General features: G+C 41.2%; 1 protein-coding gene across 11 annotated transcripts in view; it reads left to right on the top strand.

Moving 5' to 3' along the window:
- RNF182 (ring finger protein 182) overlaps positions 1-26,065 on the top strand; it is a 56,889-nt gene that overhangs the window by 6,490 nt on the left and 24,334 nt on the right. For 10 of the 11 annotated variants that reach the window (XM_026112965.2, XM_026112957.2, XM_026112940.2 and 7 more), the window contains exons 1-2: positions 18,537-18,675; positions 25,224-25,352. The gene's annotated coding sequence lies outside the window, so the exon portion shown is untranslated. Of the gene's footprint in view, positions 1-18,536; positions 18,676-25,223; positions 25,353-26,065 lie in introns of those variants that run through there. The other variant, XM_026112903.2, reaches the window with a different exon arrangement.

Here is a 26,065-nt window from a genome sequence, read left to right as displayed (position 1 = left end):
CTCCCTCTGCATGTAATAGATACAGATATTTGGTGTAATCCTAATATTGTATGTTTCTTATTTTGGCCTGGAATGTCAATCTACGTGGATTCTGTGTTGCTTGTAAATGCAATTAGCAGGCTCTTTGGATTTGACATTAAGCTTTCTCTACCATGCATTATCATTTCTCTAGTGGTGTTGCCTCTTCCGTCTTTTCTTTATACTTTGTATCCTGGCGTTACAGTGTCTGGTCAATCGCCTTCTTCCTATCAAGTTTCTGACACAAGTATTATGAGAATGTCCCTGTTTTGAAGTCAGGCATTCTTGCTTACCCATCTTGTTTATTAGACTTCCAGCATTCATAAAGAAGCACTTGCATGTTTTGGTTTTTTCTCTCCACTCTAGTTACATGGGATTCTGTTTGTTTTGACAATTCATCATTCTTTCTTGAGTAAGTTTCATCAGATTGTGCCCTGTTCTTCACTGGTGGATACAATTTTCCTGACTTCCTCCTTTAAGTCTGTGACATCCTGAATTATGTGTGCGTTAGCACTTGCCAGCTTCCTCCTTCCTTCTGTTAAAAATATCTCCTAATATCTTTTTAAGTGCCATCAGCCTGATTTCATTTTAGTTTACCTGAATTCAAACTGCATAAGCACTGAAAGTTTTCCCATATTCTAACAAGTTCAGATCCTTTGCCTTCACATCATTTCTTACCCACTCACTGAGCTCGTTAGATCGCTCCTAATCACAGCCAAACTCCCCCACTAGCAAAGCACACCCAGCTCTGCATAATCCCCAGCTCTACCTGTTTGGGCCTGTCATGACTGCTCTGTGGTTCTTTGTTTTCTCTCTTGCTCCTTGTTACTTGCACCCAGAGAGGGGCAACAATGAACGAGAAACACACTATGAATGGTGCTGGAGGAAATGGCCATTTGTAACTATACACCATCCTGCACCAGTGAAAAGAATGTTACTTTGTGCTCAGGTTTGCTGAGCACAGATTGGAAGGACATTTTATGAGCATTTCACTACTTCTGCCCTGAACAGAGACATCCAATAGGAGTCAAAATTGGAGATTTTGGTAAAGAAGAGACTTGATACTAAAAGCTCTATTGGGGCTTGAATGTCTTATGTCTACATTCTTTCTATATATTGACAGTTGATCCTTCATGCTCCTTTATCTATCAAAGCAAAGACCTACCACCTGAGACTCGAGAGCCACCCACTAACAGCAGACAGCAAGGTCAAGGAGGCAATAGCAAAATGGAGAGCGATAAGACTCTACAAGGGTGGTAAAGCACCAGATGTGTAGTCGCCACTGGAGCAGCAACTTTATGAGAGGTATCCCAGAATGGGGCCCAGCCTGCCTGGAGTGGAGACACCAGGAAAACTAGACAAGGGAGCATCCTCATCTGAGTTCCCACTAAGTCCCTGGGAACCACTTTGTTCAAAACAGTAGGATATGAGGCTCTCCCAGACATCAACTCCCACAGCCTCCCTCCTTCCTCTGGCCCAGACCTCTGCACATGAGCTGTCATCAGCAAAACCTTTAGTAACCACGCTGATGCATATAAGAGCTGGAAAGGGGAAGCACTTTTCTTGAGTGGGAGGTTAAGGAAACAGGTGACGTGTGGTGGGAGGATGAGCAATGAAAAAAGGAGAAATGAAAAATTAAGTTTTCACTAGAGCTGTGACAAATATATTTCATCTAAGTGTAATGGAACTAGACTACAGATTTGGCAGACACGACTTTGTGGCCTTTTAGAAGAGGAAGGAGTGACAAATATGCTAAGGTAATAAATTAAGTTATGTCCAGGAGGCCCCGACTCTTGAGCTCTGGGGGTTCATACTGATGTGATTTAGGATGCTACTAAGCCAAGTTGCCCACCCATTGCCACAGGTTTTGCCCCATCGTTGACTCATCAGAAATGGCAATATGTGCACACCACAGTCATCAGCCTAGTATGTTGACATAAATTTAGTTTTTCTGTGGCTAATTCAGTTCACCAGGATGTGGATTGTGGTGCCCAAGGGCTCTCCTTCATGATCACTCTCAGATTTAGTTGAACAGGTGACTGGCTGGGGTCAGTAACTTACTTAGCCATCATAGCCTAACCTGACAAGCAACAAGATGCAGAGCCTGGATATCATTTTAGCCAATTTGCTTGTCTTTAGATCCCCTTTTCTCTAATTTTCCTGAGCTCTTCTGTCATGATAAGCTTGCCAGTACGTGGAAGAAGGTTTACAAAAACACTATAAGTTTCTTCTGTGGGTTCTGTTCTTTCTTCTTCTTCTTTTTTCTTCAGGAAACTGAATGACAGACAGAGTAGTGCAGATACAAGGAAATCACGCAGCATGATTCAGAGAAGAACACTGATAGTTTTATAGTATGGCTCTTAGGGCACCACAGGGGCCAGGGCTACAGCCAGGACCCAACCCACTGCCCTGCGAGGGAACAGGGCAGCCGGGGCAGCGCCAGCCTCGGGCATCACTGCAGGGACAGGCAGAGGCTGGGCTATGCGGGTATCCGTGGTTCAGGGCCAGGACTGGATCCAGGCTAAGCTGAAATGGGGTCCTGAACCAGGGATGGGGCAAGACCCCATAGGAGGCTGATCAGGGCCACTGAGGCCTAGTGATGCACGCGGGGCCCTGGCAGTGACGTTGACCAAAACTGACACTTCTGATCATCTGCTCATATCGAGGAATTGTGGAGAAAAATCTACTCCAGCAAACAGATGAGTTGCAAAACTAAGATGAATCCACTGTAAAAATATTTTTAAAAAATCATTATTGTTACCTTGGCCATACGCTCTGATAACCACAGGGTAGATTACCACTAAGGAGCCAACAAGATACTAGCCTTGCACCTGTGGATGCCAACTTTGCATTGCTTCTGGCTATTTGTTTTAGGTCTGACTACAGCTATCCCAGCAGGTGCTAAGTGGAACAGCTAATAAATAGCAAGTAGTCCCATGACAATCAGAACTAATGGCTCTTGCTCAGGTATATAATCAACCATTTAATAAAGGGTGAGTTTCTACCATTTTCCTTCCATGGGGAGCATTAATGCATTATTTTTCCTTTGCTTAGCCACTTATTTCCGCAAAACTGGTAGGAATTTAGTATTTTTGAAATTACTCTTCCTCCATCAGTCTTAGCTGAAAGTACCCAATGGATATTAATCCATTTATATCTTTATATCTATTTATTAATCCATTAATAGCTGATGTGGACACAGATGTTGACAGAGACAGACATGAAACATTATTGTATTAAGAAAGCACTCGCGATTATAGCAACATAGATTTTTAAATGTGTTAACATCCAGTAGACAGCTACCAGTATGAGGACTATGTTTCATTTCTGCACAAGTCTGCCCCCCTAAAGCCTGAGAGCTAAAGGAGCTCAGCAAGAAGTGGCCATTGCTTAGACTTCATGCCTTGATGGTCTTTTCTGGGAGGGAATGAGTGCGGGGTCAGGACTTGGCGGGAGGGTTTGCATAAAGATTTTTCGGAGACCAAAGGTCTCGCTTTGCACATTTGATTCCAAATCTTTCAAATCTACAGCTGTCATCTTCTTCAGACTGGAAGGACCTGAGGTCTCTGTTAGCTGTTGCTTTTACTGATGCTGGGCTTCTAATTAGCTATAACACCTTCTTGCTTTATGTCGGTGTTTGTTCTACAGAGAAGTTCAGGGTTTGGATATAAATGTCTGTGAGTAATTTCTCCTTAGGACTACTTAAAATATAATGAGATCTACATTGGATATTGATTTGAGCTTTGGTTTTACTTATTCATATGTATTTGAAAAAGAACAGATGCTGCTTGCCCATTTCCTATGAGGCAGATTAAATACACTCTAGAGAGCACACCTGACCAAAGGTCAATCTTTCTCAGCAAGCCAGCCAGCTATGAACTGCTCCATGGTTTTTCAATTTCGGCAACGAAGGCTTATAAAGCAGATTGTACAGAAAATTATTTTTATTTATTTTTATTTAAACTTTCACAAACTACTGAAATGTATGTTTTGAAAAATGTTGCTTTGGTGGCATGCAGGGGATAACATCTCGATTTCTACCTACAGTATTATTTAATTTGGAAAATTCCAGAGTCTTCTAATAAATTGGTCTAGCAGCTTTCGCTACAGAATTACAGTTTGAATGATTTCCAGTAGCAGTCGTTCTTACAGTTCTGCCCTTCTGAAAATTGTATTTCTTGCATGGCTTAAGCTTCTTTCCAGTTAAACTCTGAAATGGCTTTGCCCTATCTTTGACCCACTGTGCTCTCATTGTGAAGCACTTCATTTAACTAATCTCACTCCCATTGGCTTTAAAAAGATGGTGTTCTTGCCCAGGACAAGCACTCCCTTTCTTCAGGAGGAGGCTTGCTTGCCTCAGCAACAGTTGTGCCAGTTATGTCAGGGGAAAATCATCTCCTCAAAATTCTCCATGCTGGCCCTAAGCAGAATAATAAAAATATGGTGGTGAAGTAAAGGCTGTGATCTGTCACCATGTACGCTTAACAGGAATTACTGAGAAGCTCATCGTGCCCGCCCCTCACCCTCTGCATCTCCCTGGGAAAGGGAGTTCAGTGTATGTATCCCAAAAGCAGAAGAGAAATTGCTATGGCACAGGTGTTTAAAACATCAAATCTGCCTAAACAAGGTGTGGGTGTGTCATTTGTTTGTGAAGATCTTTACTTGGAGATGTGCTGTTTTCTGAGGGATGAAGAAAGTAATACCTTTTTCAGGAAGATCTTGTTAGTGCTATTTATCCAAAGAGAGAGCAACTGTTAGCTGTTCAATTTGAGTCATTTTCTTTAATGAAGAGGGAAAAGAAAGTAAAGGGAGAGCCTGACCAGGTTTTCCAGCATTTGTCTCCCACCTAGCTAAAGTGGCCACTCAAAATGGCAACTTCCCTCAGCAAAAAGCAGAATTATATGCATTTAAAAATACCACAGTTATTTCAGCATGTAGCTACATATGCTGTGAAGACTGAGAAATTTCTTACTGACAGTCAAAGCAGAATGTTTATACTATAAATTATTCTTGATGTCTCTGAATGATAAATGTCAAAAACAAGTGATCCTAGAGGGAAATCTATTTTAGAAGAATTCTAAATCCATTATGAAAAGCATATTCAGCCTGAAGAAACTGATGGAACTGGTATTTTTCACAAGCTCTTGATTTTATCCTTCCATTTGCAGTTTCCAAATACAGATTTTAAATATTTTTCCTGTGCATTTGGAAGACCTGAATTTCTCCTGAGATTAATTCCTAACTTTTTCAACAACCTCTTCACATTGTTTACCTATGTATCCATTTATTTTTACTTTTCTCAAGTTTTGAATCAAATCCATTATCTTTGTGAAATGTCTGGTTGAGCAGTTATATATTACAAAAGCTCAGGTTAGGGGCTCCTAATCTGACAGGGATGGGAGAGAGGGACCAAGCAGACAGTGAAAAGGGCCTAGGTATTTCTGATCTCCTTTATTCTCTGCCATAGGAATGGCTGCACTTCAGAATAGATATTAAAGAGGGTTTTTTCCCCTCCTTTCTTTCTTTCTTTTCTGCAGATTTTACCAGTTGTGGTTGCTATAGAATTCCCCAAGGTATTATTTGCTCAATATAATTCATTTCTAAATTTTTGTTAAAAATTGATGTGAGAGAGAGCAGTGAGAACAATATCGGGGTCTTAGTCTAAATTCTGTTTAACTACTGTTTTTCAATTACTCTGAGTATAAAATAAGAAAAAAAATAGAAGTAGATAAACCAAGTGTATTTCAGAAGTGAGCAAATGCTTTACTGCCCAGTGTAGAAGTGGCTATTCCACCTATGCAAGAAGTGGCTGAACTTGCAGCAGCTGTTTCATCTTCACAGGGAATTGTGTCTTGTTTCAATTTTCATTTTCCCGTGAGCTAGCACAGCAGTGGCCAGCCTCCCTAGCCCTGTGTGCTGTGCATCAAAATCTCGATGTGACCCAAAGCAACAACACATGAATCGTGTAATTTGCCGCTCCTGGTTTAGTGGAAGAGGCCAGGGTTGTGCCTCCACCGCCGAAATAGGGTCAGCCGCTAATGGGTGCGAGCAAGTCCTTCTGCAAGCCCTCGGGAAAACAAGGCTGCCGGCCGCCTTCCCTTCTCCAAGAATTCACCCCGAGGGAGTTAACTGGTTAGAAACAGGCCTTTGATTTTTCTAGTGAAAAGACTGGCCCTAAGTAACAGGAAGGGGTGTGTTTGGGTATGCTGAAGAAAGGATTTCCTTTAAGTGGAGGAAAAAGGAAAGCCGGGCAGGATTTCTATTTCGATGAACTCACTCTAGGTGGCAACAACACGCTGTGTAGCTTTACCAGAGGCTAGTCAGGCAAAGACTATTTAATGCTGCTTACATAGAGACAAAACATGGTAGCATTTTCAGTTACGCTCCTAGAAAATTTTCCAGCTAATTGCGCCAGCTGCACATTAGAAACATTTCCAGATTCTGTCAGTTTTCATTGTAATAGAGGACCTAGTTTTCAGCATGTATTTTGAATAAGATGCTGCATGTTTCATTTTGTAGGCATAATACTGCAGGTGTGCAGAGGAAAATTAGCAGACTACTCTCTTTTGGTTATCCTGCCTAGATGGGCAATCTCAGGAAGTGTGTGAGTCAACCTGATCTGTAATGATGCCTATAGAAGTGCACAGATGGGTATATATAATTGCAGCTCCATAGCATTCACCAGCAATGCTCTTGAAATGCCACTTCATCACCTTGCCAAAAAACAGCTACACACATACCTAAAGAAATGCTTACCACATCTTCTGTGTAATACATTGTATTATCTGCTAATACAATGTATTATCTGCAAAGAGATTTGTAAGGCCCTAGTTCATTTCCTCTCCACTAGGTATCCAGCATGCTGGGTTTAGCAGCAGATAAGTAAACATTTGTAGGGTATAAAAAAATTTTTAAGTATGATGAACTGCAGTGTAAGTCACGTTTACTGTTAACTCTACTGACTCTTAAAATATTTAAATCCCTTACTGATATGTTCATAGGGAGAAAGCATATGTTGTTAGGGAAAAAGCAGAGGAAAAAAATATTCATTTTGGTTTTCTATTGCAACAAAGAACTGTATTGTAATTTTACTATATACTAATAATCACTACAGAAAATCTTTCAAGTGTGATGACAACATGTTTCTAGTAAGGCCAAAGTGCCTGATGGCATCTACAGGATATGATAAACTTCTTTACTACTCTATCCACATGATAAAGCTGTGAAACCATGTGATTAAATCAACTATTTTGTATAATTGACCCTTTCACCTGCATACTGTCGATTAATCTCCTCTGGGACTATTTCCAGTATCTCAAACCTCTAAGCTGCTTTCAAAGAGAACTGCCCTTTAAAATGTAAAAATGCATCACGCGAAGGCAATTTCTTCTTCTCTTACCAAAGCGTGGAATTTTCCTTAAAATGATACTGTATCAGGTCTCCAGGTTGTCAGTATTCTAAATCAGTTTCTTAAAATCTTCTATAAACTTGAGTGATATTTTACATAAATATGTACAAACAAATGAGGACTTATTCCTATTCCATTTAAAAATCTTCTTCATTTAAAAGGAGGCTCACTTTGTTACATCCATCTGATGACTTGGCTATCTTCAGAAAGTTCATCATTTGCATAAATACTTACCAGAAGTAATATTTTAGAACTACAAACAGACACATACTGTGTCTCCTATAACAGAGGATACTAATGGTGTAAAAGAGACTTGTATTTCTATTTTTTTTATTTGAGCAGATATCATATCTGTAATACCAAAACTTGCATTCAGTGATTTTTAGTATTTGAGCAATGGCCAGGAATACAAAAACCGTACTGGGGATGAAAGTGCTTTAAAAATCAGAAATAGAATTCATTAACCCTTTAAGTGTCAGGCTACTTTGTGTAAAGCTATTTTTATTAGTTTTTTTTTCCTTTTGATTAGGCAGTAGTTTTACTATGTATTTTTCAAAAAGCTGGGAGATGATGGCAAACATAATGGGAACATAATTGGAAAAACTGATTATGTCTATGTCATCCTGTCCAGATACATACCATAATACATTGTTTTTCAAGTTTTATTGTGTTAAAAAACATACTTTTGTAAAAACAACAACCTGCTAACCATGCTGGGTGTTTTCAGTTGTATTCTGAGGTGCCCACACTTTGTATCAAGATTGTAGGACCCTTCCTTAAGGGTACCTGAGCAAGATAGGGATACTACCTTATAGTATAAGGTAAATATAAGGTAGGGGAGGGATACCACCCCTAGAGCTGAGATGAAAGAGTTAAGTACTGAACGGCTGGGTGGAACAGCACTGAAGATTCATTTTGGTCAGGCCCTGAGAGCTTTCTCAGCTCATCTCCCACAACAGTTTGAGGAGACTTTTGATGAAGTATCACCAGGCGTAGTTATCACACCACCCATCTCATGCTAATATGCAATAGTCCCCAAATGCAAAAGGTGACACTGTCATTACAACCACTACTGTTATTTTCAGGAGTCATTTGCCGTGCGGCGTCTGAGATAGGCAAGGGTCCTCGCATCCACTCATCTCCCCACAGGTACCCCGCATGTCACCTCTGCTTTCAGATGCTTGCAACCTTCATTTCCCTCACGTGCCCTGCATGTTCCCAGTTTTCTTTCTACTACCCATGGCAGCTATCCCATTCTCTCATGCCAGAGTAGGCCAGTCTCACACTCCTTAGAGGTGGCCTTTTCATGCCACATTCCTCTTTTTTTCCCCAAAAAGCTTAGCCTGCACCCTTAGTCTCTGCACCATTTGTCCACCCTTCAGGGCTTCTCCTACCAGTCTGCCACCCAGTTCTGTTTGGTCTTCCCTTTCCCCCCTCTCTGTGCAATGCTTCTGTTGGCCTTTTCCCCCTTTGCTCAACCCATGGTTTTCCTTTTCTCCCTCATGCCAGATCTGTATTGCTCTGTGGGACTCTGTACTAGAAATCCACATTTCCTCCATGCCAGAATGTTTGTGTGCCCCCCTTCTAATCTTTTTCTCTCCTCCTGTCTCTTCTCTCTTCTTTTCCTTCTCTTTCAGGGTGTCAGCATTATTTTGAACACAATTGGGTTACAGGGCAAAGCTGAAATAAGTAACGTATAGAGGTTAAAATGTGCTTTTCTGCAATCAACTAGTTCTTTGATCAACAGGGTTGAAAATGCTAGCTATGCTTACTGTAAATGTGGGGAAACTTGTCGCTTGCTGAGAGCCCAGCAGGCTTTCAGATACAGCTCGGTAGGACATATGCTAGCAACTTGACACAGTCTTATCCAGTATTGACATGGGTGAAATCAATGTGATGACAGGCAGTCCAAGTTAAAGTTGTAGGGACTGGTAGCTGCTAAGTCACGTATTCTTTAAGTCTTCATTGTAAAACTCTATGGGGTCTGTGTCACCAACCTTTACCCTTCAGGGGTCCCTCTACCCTCGTTTTCATCCACATCAATGGGGTTTTTCCCACTGATGACTGAAATGTTCCCTGAAACTTCAGAACTGGTCAAGTAATAAAAAGCTACCACATTACACCTAAGCTTAGGAGTGCCATGAAATTGTATAAAAGAATCTTCTCTGTTTGACCAGCCGCTCAGACATGAAAATCATAAGGTGATGTCAGATGCCGAGTTATGTTTTAAGATTAGGCATCATTATAAAAATAGAGTTTTCAGAATATTTTGTGTTATTTGTATACTTTTATATTTTTTTCTCAAGTAGGGTCAGGCATTACTTGGTACAGGTTAAAACTACTTATTTTCTAGATGAAGCTATTCATGTTTGCTTTGAAACAGAGAGTTTGTCGACATTTTCACGCAATATGCAATGTCATTCTCTACAGTACTACCAGCAGTTCCAGATAAACAACAAGTGAAACAATGCAGCATTCAATCCCAAACCAAAAGTCCGTGTGTCCCATAAATGTAGATTCCATGTTTTTGACCCACTTAAAGAAAGCCACTCCGTGCCCTGTTTATACGCAGAGTTGTATCCTTTCCAAAATAACTTTTTTCTGGCAAAGTAGTTATCACATTTTCAAGAGGTCTTGCTCTTTTACCAGGGCTACCTGAATTTTATTTGGTAGAGTACCACCAATAGAATTGCCCTCGGTGGCAACGACACAGGCCCCAGAAGGAGGTATTTGGCTGTTTGCACATTATTCTCTTCCAAAAAGTTATTGTGTATTTCCTCCAGGGAAAAGATAGCACCAAGTTTGACTGTCTTTTTTGTGCATTACCATAGTATAGCTTGTATATCGCAAGCGGTACAGACAGCAGATTTTAGAAATCCTGTTCTATAATGCAATTTCTGTGTTCAGCATCTACAATCCTGCAGGAATTCCACACTCAGTAATATATCTTCACCTTCTTATGCCTGCAATGTAATAAGAAAAAAAAAAAAAAAGAAGTGAGAAAGAAAGAAAAGGGAAGAAAAAGAGCCCATACAAGTCTGCAGTGTGATTTAGAATTCTAAATACAATCCTTATCATTACAGATGGGCTGAAAAGTAAAGCCTATCTATAGCCTAAAAGTTGATCTATACTACAGTCCCCACAATGGCTGTAAAACAGGTGAAGAACCCAAAACAAACTTAGCAAAGTCTTTTATTGATTATATAAAAAGAAAACTATGTTTTGTGCTTATCAAGTAAATCTTGAAGATTAAAAGTGTAACAAAGGAAGACTCCAAACTGAATCTAGACTACATCAGCTTACTTGTTCCATAGAAAAATAATAGTTCAAAATTGTATTTTGTTTTCCTAACTGAAGCCTAGCTTTCTGAAACTCTTCCCCTGTCCTCCACTTCAAATCAGGGAGTCACTGCTTCTCTTCAAAAGCACTTTTCATTTCGGCTCTCCAATTGACTTTTACCACAAGAATATTTAAGGGTTTTTTGGGGAGAGGAAGGGGGGGTTCTGAAGTCCAGCAACATCTAATACTAGAGATAAATGTATTATATTGCAAAACTGGTCTTCAAACAGTAATTATTAACTAATGAGAAGTCGTTGTTTCAGATACTGAAATTACTATTGGGGCTTACAGATCTTAGTGATAGAAGGACATTTATTCAACATCATTCTGCTTGCAATGACTTTCTTACTATATGCATCAATAACTCCCTGATGTGTAGTTAACAAATGAACAAGAAAAGAATAAATCCAGAATTAAGAGGAAGTTAACAAGAAAAGCCAAAGGCTCTTTCGTTTATTTGTGTGTGTGTGGGGGGGTAACCTAAAAAATGCAGTCTATGCTCTTTTTGGCTTTGTTTTTTTAAACCTTAAGAAAAAGCAGACTGTGATTAGGTGGGCTGTAAGCATTAGGGCTTTTTCATGCTCTTTAACAATGTAATTAACATTACCTTAGCAACTCCCTTTGTACCACAGAGCATACGAACTTCCTTTGGGAACTAGTATACCTAAAGAAAATTAACACATTAGCACATAATGTGATTTCTGTTAATTTCATGCCACTGATAGATATAGAATCACATCCTAGGGAAAAGCTGAGCTGCCATTAGACAAGTGGTTTTTTTCCTTACTTTTATTCCTTGGGGGGGGGGGGGGGTTGTTTGTTTCTTTTTATGTTTCATGCACATTTTAATGGAAATTCATCTTGGTTAAAAAAAAAAAACACAGAACAAAATGCTATATAGGTAGTGTTGATAGCAATTGAATACTGAATTGTTACACCTTTCTGCAGTTGCTTTAGCTGTGCCATCATCTTTCATGATGTGGACAAGAAATGCAGGGGAAACAGCCATTGCTGCTGCTGAATTACTATACAGACTCCAGCTGTGAACCAGTAATTGCTTTTTTATGTGAGTTAAGATGAGATGGGCACATTTTGAATCTGCTAAAGGGTAGTACAGGTTGGTCAATCTATTTTAACAAGCTGAGGCTGGCTTAATGCACAAATAGCATGGAAAAAATGGTGAACCTTGTATACTGAACAGATAGCCTCAGTCTGAGGACTGGTTTGGATGAAGTAGCTTTTGAGAGAGTAAGAAGGTGATAGGTGTAGTGCTCTGCAGCACTGGCATCATTAATTCACCATTAAATTTAAGTATGATTCAAGTTTATATATAAGTAATGGCTGTGTGAGGCATAAATAGTTTTCAGCTGTCTGAAATCTTGGGATATGTGTGATCTTGCCACATGATCATCTTTCCAAAGATGTATTAAGTTCCTGCTTTTTAAAAAAAAAAAAAACAGGCACAGTTAGTGTGTTGCTGTACTGAATTCTCATTATATGAAAAATGTATAAGTAAAATGGGTAAATCTAATTTATTATGGCAAAAAACCTGCTAGTATGTCCAGTGATGTTTTTGTAGGACTAATGACTGCAGGGTTTGAGGTGAAATTTTCAGAAGTGACTCATGAACTGAGGAATCATAACATATTAAAATAATAAAAACATTCTGTCTCCAAAGCACCTAGGTTCTATTGGTTTGCAGCTAGTAAGTGTGCATCTATTTGAAGAAACACTGACAGGCAAATATTCGGTCTACCCCAACTCTCAGCTGGCTAGAGTTTAAACTCTATGCATTGCAGAGTTTACTAGCTCCAGCACAGTACAGTATTTGAGAGGGTTTTCGGGCTGGATTCAGCTGGTGCTGGGCAGGCTTAGACCACAGGCTATGCATATACAAGACCATGCTGTCACCTGGATGTGACTTTGGGTTCCTGAGTACCTTTAGGCCGGATTTGCAAAAGAGTTTAAGCAGGGTTTGCAGTCTCCCAGCACTGAAGTCCTTGGCGATCTGTGGAAAGAGAAGCATTCAGTGCTATGCAGTTGGAGAGGATATTCACAGGGGCACAAATATGTGTGTGTGTTGGGGAGGGCAAGAGTTCATCACTCCTGGATGAGAAAATGAATTTGCATATCTGATGAGAACCAATATTATCTACTGTCATATTTCCCCCATCCCACCTCAAATGACCAGCAATGGATGCTTCAGAAGTTGCAAAACAATCAGTAATTAGCACAAAGAGGAGTTTCTGTTAACACTCCTTTCCCTGTCTCTCCTTCTACCTCTGCCTTAGTAGCTAGCTTACGCATTGAAATATGAATATATTTCTACCCCTTTACAAATGTTTTATACAATCTAATCCTTTCTTTAAATCCTATCTTATGTAACAGTGAATGCTTTCACTTTAGTAGCTAATACTTCCTTTCATCAGTTTTAAATTTGTATCATTTTAATTCCACTGGATGAACTCTTGTTCTTAAATTATGAAAAAGGGTGACTAGAAATGCAGGATTTATCTTCTTTTCACCATTCGTTATTTTTTATAAAGCTCTATCATATCCTCTCTTCTTCATGCCATCCCTAAACAGGCCTAATCTTCTCGTCTCTCCATATAGAAAATTTTCTTTCTAAACCTCTGATCATTTTCATTGCCTGTCTCTAGATGCTTTCTGCGTCTGCTATATCTATTTTGCAGTGGAATTCCCAGAACTGAACAAAGTGTTCAAGATGTAGCAGATAACAGATCTGTGGGAATTATAGTATTTCCAGTATGATTTTTCTTTCCCACTAACATTTTGTTCACTTTCTAAACACTGCTGTCCATTGAGCTTTCCACAGTAATGCCAGGATCTTTTTTTCCAAGAGGTTGCACTCAATTAAGATCCCAGTAGGTTGTGTGAATAACACAAAATATTCCATCCAGATTTACATTTCCCTTCCATTAATCCCTTTGGCCACTGTGGTGTTCATTCAGCTACTTAGGCTGGGCCTCTTTTCACGATCTCTGAGGCCCTTCTGTAGTGAGCTAAAGTAGATAATGGTATGCCTTCTGTAAGTTGCCACATCATTTTATCCCTTTCCAGATCATTAATGTTTTTAATGTACCCTTTAACTCTCATTTCCTAGAGATGCCACGTTGTTACAGAAGACCTGTAAGTAAATATGCTTAGCATGTATCTGTGCTGCCAAGCATAGTGAATGCACACACAGTCAAGCATGTCTACATTGGTATAGCACTGAACTTCAAATAATATATTGCCTGTTTCTCAGCAGGCAACTTAACTGCCTTGGTTAGAGTAGCTTAGGCATCTCAGCATGGCACTACCTTGTGAAGTGCACACATGAGCCTACTCACATTGAAAATCAACCAGATATGACTAATATTTGCTTTCTGTCATTTTTGAATGTTCAGTGGTACCTTCTCTCCGACCACAAGTTTGGATAGGCGCCTTTATAAACCTCTGATAGTCATTCTGTTAAAGGGTCAGCTGAAAGTCCAAATACATTTATTTCCACTTGATTTTCCTTATGCCAGTATTCCACTGATACGGTCAAAAAATGCTAACAAAAACACGAAGGCTGAGCATCCAAGAGCACACCCTAGATACTGGAGGTCTGATGAGCCATAGTGCTCCCACTCAAACCCTCCCCACCCTGCCCTCAGCAACCTTTTTGTGTCTCTCACTCCTTATAACCACTTTCAGCCACTGCTGCTGTTGTGGTGGCTCTACTTAGCCAGAAGTGCCTCTAAAAAACAGCTCTCGGGAGCAGCAGCTGGCAGAGCTTTGCAATATTTGTGTCCATTTGGCACTCCCGTCCCTTTTGTACTGCTGTAGCTTTGTCTCTGCAGGACATCTAGAAATCTCAAGCAAATATTTAAAATCCCTTTTTTTTCAGCCCAGGAAGAAAAAGAGAATATGTCTGAGGAAACACAAATGGATGATAGCTGTAAGGGAAAGCATATTTTTTTTCTTTTACAAAGCTAGAACCCGGTAAGTTCATCCCCTTTCTTAGCATATTCATGTTTTATAATTTCCTTGAATTATTATTTCAACTCATTTGCCAGGTACTGAAGTCTCTAATATCCAAGAAGACTGGTAGCTTATAGATGCAGGAAAATGTTTTTGCTCTGTGTCCTGATAGAATTACTATTACAATTACTACATTATTTAAAAATTATATTACACATCTCTAAAAGGACACAATTAAATTAGACCCCATTGTGCTAGCCACAACACAAATGTGTAACAAATGATATTCCAGGCCCTCAAGAAAAACACTTAATTCTAACGTAAACTCCTCGGGGCAGAAATTATCTGCATTTTTGTTCCGTGGGAATACAGTGCCTAGTGCTAGCAGAGTCTCTAAGCCCTACCATAATTCTAATGCTAATATTAATAATTAACATTATTATTAGGTATTATTATTCCAATTTTACCACATCTTCCTCCCTCCTTTTTTTTTAATACAGTCTCCTAAGAATGCATTTCATTCCTTCAATTGAAGCATTCTCTTTTTAATGCTGTAGTGCTGTGCTAAGGATACTTTGCTCTGCTCACAAGGAACAAACTGTCTGACAGAGTAAGTGTTTGGTGGGATGAATGGTGTTTGGAGTGAGGACAAATGGCAAAAGAGAGGCGAGACCATCAAAGCTGTTCTTCTGCTCCACGTGAATGTTACCACTTGTTCACTGTTCCACGATGAACTCTGCCAGAACAGCAAGTTACTGGAAAAGTCCTCTGTGCTGAGAAAGACGCACATGTCACTGCTGAGTCAGAAGCTGGCAATGGTTGTATCGACACGCTTTTTTTTTAATGTTCTTTTTTTTCTCTTCCTCTTCTAAGGAAGTATGTTCCCTGAAAAACATTGCCATTTTTCAGTGTTCAAACCATTCCAATTGTTGATGTTAAAAGGATTGTCCTTAGCCCAGATTGGGAGAAATAGGGACAAAACATCAAAACAAAAATGCGGGAAAACTTGGTGTTAAAATGTTACAAAATGCAATGCAGATTTAAAACTTTTTACTGAAATGCAGGAATTTGTCACTTTTTAAGTTTCATACCAAATACAGTGACTGCAAACAGTCTCAGTATCAACTTGGCATGTTTGCAGCTAGTGACCTACTTTGCAATAAAGATTAGGATCCAAATGACATTAAGCCAGTTAAAATTAAATACAAGTACAGTTTTAAAGAATAATGAAACACTTTACAAGAACTAGAATGGCTAACTGGCTAAGGATCTATCCCAAAGATACAGGTGATACACATCTACAGAAAAGGGTCTTCTCTTTCAGTAAAACATTGTCCTAACTTTGATATGAGAAGCAATCTAGAAGCAGTTACCTGTTCAATACTAGCAACAAAACACATACAAGTTCTGGTTCTGGTTCTTACTACTTTTGAGTCTTTTAAGAAATTGCCCAATTGTCTCAATTGCACCTTCTGAAAATGTTACTTTTTACCTCCAGCCTAGAAGGATAAATACATGTGTATAAACTGCACTGAGGATTAAAAGCCCCAAGAACGTAAGAAATAATATCAGTACTAAAGTGCTTTGTATCAGTGAAGATCAGGCAGTAAATAAGTCTTTCCAACCATTTTTCTAGCCCTTCTGGGCTTCCATTTGGGAGAAAGTGCTATGAAATTCTTCTGTAAGAAAAATGAACAGGCATTGTACCAATGGCATCGTATTTCTTGCTGTTAAAAAATAACCATTTATTTTAGCAACATTTGGGTTACTATCTTTCTTTTCTAAATACATATTAAATTAAACAGCATCCTTACTTTTCCAAAGGCTTTAGAATATAAATTGCATTCCAGCTTTCAGGGGTTTTTAAGGAACTGTATTTATTATGAATATTGTTACTTCACAGTAAAAGATGAAACATTCTTTTATGTATAGGAAAACAATAGGCAGAATTTCTCTTACGCTGTAAGAATCAGCATGGGCATATTGTTCATTTCTCTAATTCCACTCCTTACACCTCAGATCAAGTGAATTTGCTGATGTAAACCAAAAATGCCATTCAGCTCTGCTGGGCTCTGACTGGATTAATCCTTTTTTAACTCCAGAATTAGCATTTAGCATGCACCTTAGACAGATAAATATGTGATGACCCTCATCTTTCACATCCAACCTTCCATCTCCCTCATTTATGATATTATTGTCATTTGGTTGTGTTATAAACTGCCAGCAGTTCTGCTGTAAGCTGCATTGTTTTGTGAAGAGGTCCTGTGGTGGGGTCTTTCTTGTCTTTGGCAGACTCTTCCTAAAGAGTATTTTCTGTAGTGTGCCAGTAGCTCTTGGCACGGATATGTCCGCTCACAGTGACTTGCAATGCTGATACTTAATAGTCATCACCAGTAGCTTAACAGTGGCAGTAGCTAAGACTGATAATGCATCCTCTGAGATGTACCTTCCATGTTGGGTTTCTTGAATTTGGCAAACTTGGAAGACCAGTTTAATCAGTATCAACTAGGCAAAGAGAAAAGGAGAGATCCACCTTGAACTTTGGAGGATGTTTTTATCAATTTTTATGTTTTTGAGAGAGAGAGAGGCAACAAGAACACTTCAGGGAGAGAAATTAGAGGAGAACAAATTCAACGAACTGATACCACTGACCCTTCAGTGGACGAGGAGGAAAGGAGGCAGAAGGGAGGAAGAGGAACTGCCTCAGCTTTCCTCAGCAACACGAAGCAAGAAGGCAAGGCTGCGACGATGGCCATCCATGGCACACGGTACACTCCCCGTAGGAAAGCACGCCATCCCCCAGGCTCAGAACAACGCAGGCGAGACCCTGAAACTCGTAAGCGTTAGGACCCAGTGACACCTCTCATCCGCCTGGCCACGGGGAAAATGTGAGACTCCAGCCAGAAGGAGCAACTGGAGAAGCGGCCAGGCTTCTCCCTTTCAGGCACTGCTTCATCGGCCAAACAGACGAATGTTATCCACTTTATCCTGATTCATTCTCATCCTGCCTCTGCTCTCGTCTCCCCTCCTGTGTGCTGCCTGCACAGCCCCTAGGGCAACGGGCTCACTTCTTGATCAGCCCTTAGGGGCGACTGCATCAAGCATTGTTTGTAGAAAGGAACCACAAAAACCCACCTTGACCTTGGTTCCTGCTTCAAAGATAACAAGCTGCCGTTACGAGTGGTTCCAGCAGCAAATCTCCCACACTGAGCACGGGTGAAGACGGTGGACTCGTGTCCACCTGCACACACCGGCTCGTCGGGAAAAACAAGGCGGGAAAGCAGTTTATTACACAAACGCAGCTCCCCGCGGTGTTAAACCACTTTTATGAATTAAGCACTGTTGCTAAAAAAGTTCAGTAATTGTATTTATTTATTTATTTGTGGAGAGGCCTCGCAGGCCCCCCCAACCCTCTCCCGCGGGGACCCCACATCAACCCCCGCCATTTCGCACCGCGGGCGCCAGCGCCCTGTGGGGGTGAGGGCCCGTTTTCGGAGGGGTCGGTATCCCCTGGGGTAAACGGCCTCTCCGGGGAGAGGGCGGCGCGGGGGCCACGATGCGGGGAGGCGGTCGGTCGGCAACGGTTGGGGGAAATGGGTGTCCCCGAGGAGCGGGGGGCGCGATGCGGGGAGGGCGGCGGGGCGGCGGCGGGGCAGCGCCGCGGGGACCGGGTGCAGCGGGCGGAGGCGGAGGCCAGGGCATCCCTGAATGAGCGGCTCCCTCCTCCCGCCGCCCCTCCGCCCGGCTCCCGCCCCCCCCGCCGCTCCCTCCCGCCACTCGCCGGTGTCGCTCCAAGCCGCAGCCAGTTTCTATAGCGACGGCGCTGCTCCGCGGCTCCTCCGAGTAGTAACAAAGCCGGCTCCCGGCTCCCGCCGCCCAGACGCTCTCCGCCGCCGCCGCCGGAGGAAGAGGGCACCGTCTGCCGGGGCGGCCCCACGCAGGTACCGAGTGCGGGGCGCACCGCTCCCCTCCGCCCGCCGCGGCAGCTCGGGGGGCGCCCTGGGGGTCGCGGAGCCTCCCCGGGGCGAGGCGGCGGCGGCGGCGCCGCCCGGGGCAGGGCAGGGCAGGGCAGGGCGGCGGCGCCGCCGGAGGCGCGGCCGGGGGTGCCCGAGGGGAGAGGGGGGAAACGAGCGGCGCACGCGGCCCCACAGCACAAAATCGCTGTTATGAGCCGGGCAGGGGGGAGGGGAGGCGCGTAGGTATTCCTGCCGAAAGGGAAAAGTTGTCTTTATTTTATTCCATTGCATTTTTTTCCTCCCCCCCCTCCTCCCCTCCGCCCGTTTCCGTAGCCGCGCTGGCAGCCGGGCGGGGGGCGGCGCGGGCACGGCTGAGGCCACGGGAGAGGGGCTGGGGGAGAGGCAGCCCGTTTGGTGACCTCTTAATCTCGGATGGCCTCGGGGTGCTGCCGTTTAGCTGTGCGGCTCCGCGGTACATCCTGCGCGTTGGGTCGCTCCTTTGCGGGCGGTCTCACAGGTTAACTTACTCTCCTGGCAGCGGCTTTAGAGAGAAGCTCGCGGGGAAATGATACTTTCGGGCCTCGCTGCCTCATAGCTACGAGGTCTGCAACCGGTGGGGTAGGCTCATCGCCGCTGGGGACAGCGCTTGTCGGGCTGGAGCGGCTTTCCTGCGTGCTGGAATAAAAAGCATGCTCCCCCCTGGAGGGTCTTTGGTTACGGAGTTTAATTTGCCAGCCTTATAAAGCAATACCGAATGTGGTGATAGTTTTAAGATGTATTTCTTACAAAAACCAAAGCCATGGAAGGCTTGGAGCGGAAAAGTAATAGATGAAGAAATTACCGCTTAGTTTTAGGAGTAAGAGTGCCACAAGGTTTTACGTGAAATGAGTTTGTTGCTTTCAGAACCAGTCTCATTAGAAAATAGAGTGAAGATGACAGATGAATCCAGCACACGTGCCTACCTTGGGCAAGCAAGGGTGGTCAAGAACTATTCAGCTTTAGCTCTTGACCTACTCATGTCAGAGGGTCAATAGGAAGGTCATTAGCAGGACAGTCCTGAGCAGTACTGGTAGTGGCTGCAGAAATAACATCTCAAGTACATATATTTCAGCAGAAGTTGAAGATGCAGAGCAACTTCCAAATGATAACAGACTGGCTGACCTTGCCTGATCAGGTCCTAACGAACAGCCGTTATTGTTCATTGCTTTAGGAAGTAAACTAATAGTAAGTGCAAGGTAAAATTGCCCCATGGCATGCATGCAGCCAGTGGGATGCTCTAAGCAGGAATCTTCTTAGATGTGAACAAGAAAAAGTGGGAAATGGTGAGATAAGGAGAGCGTGGCTATAATAGTTATTGAGTGGGTAGACAAGAATTGATATTTTAAGTAGCACGTAATTGAAATGTCATCAGATTATTCAAGACTTAAAACACTGCATGTAAGGTAATACCAGGATATCAGAACCCAAAATCTAAGTATTGACTGGAAGAAATTTATGTGCAAAAATAATAAATAAAAGTAGTGACTGTCAAATGAAAAGTGCATCTACCAAAGTCATCTCAGTGAAAGAAATGAAAAGATTTTATTAAGAGAAGATACAGGTCTCTTCAGCAATTATGAACACAAGTAGCATATGAAATTGAGACAGGCTTCTATTGCAAGAAACGTATAACCGGAATTAAGTTTTAAATGAAGGTTAATCCGGGTTAAACACTTCCACTGTATCTATTACTATGATATTTCTTATTTAAATTTTATATTAAGAATTCAGATCTATTCAGTTAGAAGCAAAAAAACAAAATTTACAGTGGAATTTCTTGTTTATATTGATTGCAATGGTTTGCCCAGTGTTTAAAAGTGTTTGTCTTAGGCTTCTTGGTGAAGGGTCACAACAGTTCTTTTGTCAAAAAAGTCAAAACCTGAATGACCTCTGTTTTTATGCAGCATTGGAGAGCAAACTCTTGAGTTTATTAAATGTGTAACTCAGGTTAGTTTAGCATGATGGAAAATAGCATTTCAAGATCATACTCTGGGCTATGAAATTGAAAGCAGCTAATAGGAAATAAAAGGTCAGCTGTGTATAATAAAGACCTGGGGACTTCTATTCCCTTGATCTGCGTGGCAGAGAATGAGCAAAACATCAAAACTCAATATGATCCTGTCTTAAAAGCCAAAGGGATAAGCAAAATACTTATGGCTCTGCTGACATGTCACATTTCAATACTGAAATTGTTCCATGTGGAACAATTGCAGACTCCATTTGATGAGGTTTATCGGAGGGGAAAAAAATGAAGTTAAATGAAATGAAAGTTGAGGCAGTACCAGGAAAGAAACAAGATAATGCACTATAGAGTATATGACCCATAATATAGTCTGACACATAAAAGAGCTTCTAATGGCCTAGACACTTCTAGCATCTAGATCATAGTTGCTCAAACTGTGTCATTTCACACCTTTCTGGGGCCCTTCAGTCGAAGCTGCGTTCATAGAAAGCTTGTTCTCATATTGTCTTGAAAGAGTCCTCTCAAGCTTTTATATTGCACTCTGTGCAGTGATATAGGGCCCCTGCAGGGGTCAATGCTTACCAGTATTCTCCTTGGTTTAATCAGTCCCAGTTTAATATATGTTTTATCCCAGGTTTGAGCACTCTAAATTAAATGTTTTTCTGGAGCTAGGATGTGTGCTTGCCCTAACCAGCAGTTATTTCAGGTATAAAGAGACACTTATCACCTACTGTCTAGAGGTTGTTTCCAGCAAGGTTGCTAAGGAATACTAGGGAACCTCAAGAGCAAAGCTCAGGAAATTCTCTTGTGGCCTTTGCCCACATTATTTGCTGAAACGCTTCCTAACCAATATAAACTAATGTTCCAGCAGTAATATACTGTGGGCAGACATATGTACCTTAGAGTAGTGTAACATATGATAATTATGACTTCTGTATAAAAGAAAACATTTGCAAGTACAAGAATACTATAGTAAGCTACAAAGAACTCGGGCCCCTTGAAAACATACATATTAGGTTTCAAAATAATTTGCAAAAACACATGAAGAAGTACACCCATCTCCTACAGTCTAAAATGCGAAGCTTTTAACCTACTAAAACTCTACAATTTTTAAACCTCAGCCCTCTGTGGTTTCACTCAGCTTGGTTTTCCTGCAGATCTGATGCAGCACAGCAGTTAGGCACAACAAATACCTTAATTAAGCATACCTATCCTTTTCCCATTTTATGTTTTCACTATAGACAGACTAATCAAATTTTCAGGTCTGGTAGGGCTTACAACGAAATTGTTCTGAAATGAGTGGATGTTCATGTGAAGGTTTAACCCAAATTAACTATTCCAGAATTACTACTTTTAGTAAAATTCCAAATGCATACAAGTGTTTATTAACTCTCCAGACAAGATCTGTGCAAACTTCAGTAAAAGTTTAAATTACACAGCAGCGATTAAGTTAAGTCCTTGTAGCACGAGGACCTGAGATACCCCAGCATCTCTGAAGTGTTGAGCAGTGACTAGAAATTCATTAAGGGTTTCCCTGGTATGTCTTGCTATTTCCAGGAAATTTAGCCAAAGTGTAACAAAGTTATGATTCTCTGAAAACCTCAGTTCACAAATGTTTTGTAGGTATGTATTGAGTTCTGGCGGTAGAGTCAGTAAAGGTCACTGCTATTGGTGCTGCCGTGTTCAGGAATTGGAGTCAGGGAAAACTGTCTTGCCCCATCTCTCAGCTTTCCTGCTTCAATTAGGGGTTATCTAAGTGATATGGGGAAGGTGGCAGCCTGGTAGAAAGCAGGGGTGTGATAATCTGGGTTTGAGAATATTACCGGTAGGGAAGCCTGAAACAAAAAGCTGGAAGATGTATGGGACTGAAGTCAGGAACAAGGCAAGGTTTGACGTGCAGCCCATGATGGAGAGTTAGACCTGGAGTCGGGGAACGTGGTGGGAGCAAGCTAGTTGGGACAGGTATGAGGAATCAGGCTGAGATGGGACTGGAATTAGGATAGGCTGGAGGAGCCTTGGCCAGAAAAACATGTAGGTATTAAAATGTGTGCTCCATTTCCTTCTGATGCCTGGCCCATGGTTGAAGGCTTATGTTTTCCATCTGTTTCTTTTAGGCCACCTTTTGTAAGCCTTCAAGGCTTCAAGCAACATCTGTGGCTAAGGCGGTTGTCAGGGAATCCAAACTTTTCCATAGTAGTTTCAAGGGAGGTCGTGTTCCAGCTGGGGGAACTCACCGTGGCAGGCAGTTCATGGAAAAGAAAAGCTTGCCATTTCAGATGACGGATGGATAGCCAATCTGTAAATCTCATGCAGGAGATGTGCTCCTATGAACTGAAATGAAATATTCCACCCTTGATGACTCACAAGCATTGACCTGATCTGAATCTACTTGAAAAAGTGTCTGACCTTGAAGTTTTTACTGTGGAATAGTTTTAGGTAAAAGGTTACAAAACTATAGTACAGTTGTAGTCATACAATCACAGTCATTTTCTTCCACAGGAAGCTTCACTGAGCGTGCAGGATATTTGGCGGTCATTTAGTGAATGTTTTGTTTTATTCTTGTTTAATTTGTACCCCCACAACCCACTCAGTGCACACCGTTTAAACCTAGCACCAAACACAGCATTGTTTCTTTGTAGACTTTCATTTGGCTGTCGCATTAGCAAGCATATGAATGCAATTCAGTGAATTGAAAAAGATACAGGAAGATAAAAGCCCTTATAGGACGTGAACATTGTACAATACTTCATCTGGACAAAGGATGATTCAAGCACTACCCCAAATTCCTGCTAAAGGTGTTTACAAACTTCTAGTTAGATAAGCTAAATATTTTCCATGTTGGAAGACATGCCAGCAAACCTTTTCAAGCTTTGAGAGTTACTTGTCGGAATTGCTTAACAAATGAAAGGCCAATATCAGCCTAACGAGTGAGTGGGGTTTGCTTCCACCACAGAATGCCACCGCACAGGTACTCCAGATCCCCCATCCTGTATTAGGAAACAAATGACCTCTGCAGACTCCCAGTGAACCCTTCCTGTCAGTACCTGCAAGGTAGCTACTAAAGGGTCAGGCCAAATATCCTGCATACTCAATGAAGCTTCCTGTGGAAGAAAATGATGTGTGACTGTATAACTAAAACTGTATTATACTACATATATACAATAGAAAACTGATTTCAAGTAGTTGGCTTTGTTTTCCTGTATATTACAGGCATTTTACTCAACAGTTCCACATATCTGGTACCACTGGTATTTTGTATTTTGCTAAAGCCGTCTACCCTGGATTTGAAAACTCAAAAAAATGAAGAAACCATTGGTTGTGATTTATTCCAATGGTCAAGTCTGTGTTAAAAATATAAAAATACGTTAAAAGTGTCTAGCTCCAGCTTCCTGCCATTACTACTTGTTCCGTCTGTGTCCACTAAATCAAAGAGCCGTTTTGTACTTGATGCTTTATTCCTGTAATCAAGTTGCCTCTCATTCTTGTTTTGATAAACTGAACAGATTTTGCTGTTTATCTCCAATCATTCAACATCCTTTTAAGAATGTGAGCATCAGAATTGTTTGAAAGATCTTAGTATCGTAAAATTCTATTCTGAAGGTTTGGTTCAAGTCTTCCACACATTGCATCTGGCTATATTCAGATGCATTTTGTTTCAGTAAGCCAGGTTTGCCAGATAATCCTGTTCTCATAATTTGCTGCTCTGCTAAATCTTGGTGCAATCCATAAAATTTATCAGCGGCTACTTTATATTTCCTGCAAATTCACTAGTGATAACATCTACTAGCCTTTGTCTTCAGGCACCTTTTTGAAACATCCCTGTTTGATGGTTCCTTCTAGCAGACATTCGTTGAGAAATGTCAGTCAATTTTTAATCTACATGCTTTATTCACACTGTGCAGTTAGGCACCCCACTTATGTGAACAATCATACTTTTCTATATAGCAATCCCATACAATAACTATGCAACTAAAAACAAAACACTTCAATAAGAAATGATCTTTTCTTTTGTTATTTCCTGTTTTTGTTTGCCTCATTGAGCAAAGTTATTGTTAGACAGAGGCCTTCTCTACATTTTTGTAATATTCTAATGTATTCTCTCTATTCCCCTCCATCATAGACCTGAAGTTTTCTCATCCCCGCCGTGGGTCTCTGAGATGAAAGTCCTTGATGATTGTGCTGTTAACAATCGATGCCGTGAATAACACTTGTTAAATAAATGGGAATGAAATATGATCTCACTGGTCAGATCTATCTAAAAGGACCAAAAGGGAGAGTGTCTCCTGACTGTACAGCTTATATTCTGTTCCGCTGGCAATATATGTTATACTTGAGATGATAGGCATGAGTGTCTGCTCATTTAAAGATCAGTTAAAAATGAGAAATTTCCTTTCTGGCCATCTCGTGTTCTTTAAAAATCAGGAGCACATACCTATCTAGTAAGATGAAAAACTGCCCTCTTTATACCATAAGTTTCTCTTAGCCTAAAACATTAACACCTTAATCATAAACTACTGTGTCTCTCCCACAGGACAAAGAGAGAACAGAGAACATGCCAGCGATGAATCATCTGTTTTTATTATCAGTCATTCAGACACTTTGGTGATGGATGGATGAATAGATAGAGCCCAGAGGTATGAGCCAACTTGGCAGCTGGCAGGTAAGTCCCTGGAAGCTCACCAAAATGCGTTCTCAAGAATCACATCTCTGTTTTACAGATTATATTTTGCAAAATTGTATCCTAGTCTATAAAGTATCTGCTTCAGCTGATGGGATCATTCTTAAGCATATATCTAACGTCAGTGAAACTTAGGCATCGTACCTGTAAATGTGCTCAAGTAAGGATCTGAAAAAGGATGCTTTCGTGGATGGGGAATAGACAAACAGCATTTACAAGAATGAGGCAGAGCTGAAAATCAATGGCATGCAGGTGATATAAAAAAAGAAGCAATAATATTGCATTTTCATGGATCCCATAAAATTCCCAATGAAGTAAGTTTTCAGTCAATCTCATGACATCTGTCTTTTTTAGAATAAATGAAATTCTCTTATATGAGCCCTTTGCCCACCCGTGCCATCTGGCAGGAAGGTGAAAGCATTTTATAAGCTCTGGAATGGAGAAAAATTGAGTGTAATGGTGTCTCCCTTCCTTCCCCTGGTGTAACTCCCAAGGTCATTTGCCTGACAGTGGTATGCTGTGGTTATGGATCTGGCAACACTTGCATTATAAAGTCTCTTTATATGAACTTATTGTAACACAGTCAAAGTATTTGCCTCATACTAAAGTGTATATTTTAGGGACTGAGGATGACTTTCAATGTGCTCATCAGCGTAAAGATAAGCCTTCAGTAACACTTGCTGACGTAATCTTTT

This window comes from Dromaius novaehollandiae, chromosome 2 (assembly GCF_036370855.1).
Source record: "Dromaius novaehollandiae isolate bDroNov1 chromosome 2, bDroNov1.hap1, whole genome shotgun sequence".
Lineage (NCBI taxonomy): Eukaryota > Metazoa > Chordata > Aves > Casuariiformes > Dromaiidae > Dromaius > Dromaius novaehollandiae.
The sequence above is the reverse complement of the archived record's forward strand: the minus strand, read 5'-3'. Positions and strand labels throughout refer to the sequence as shown.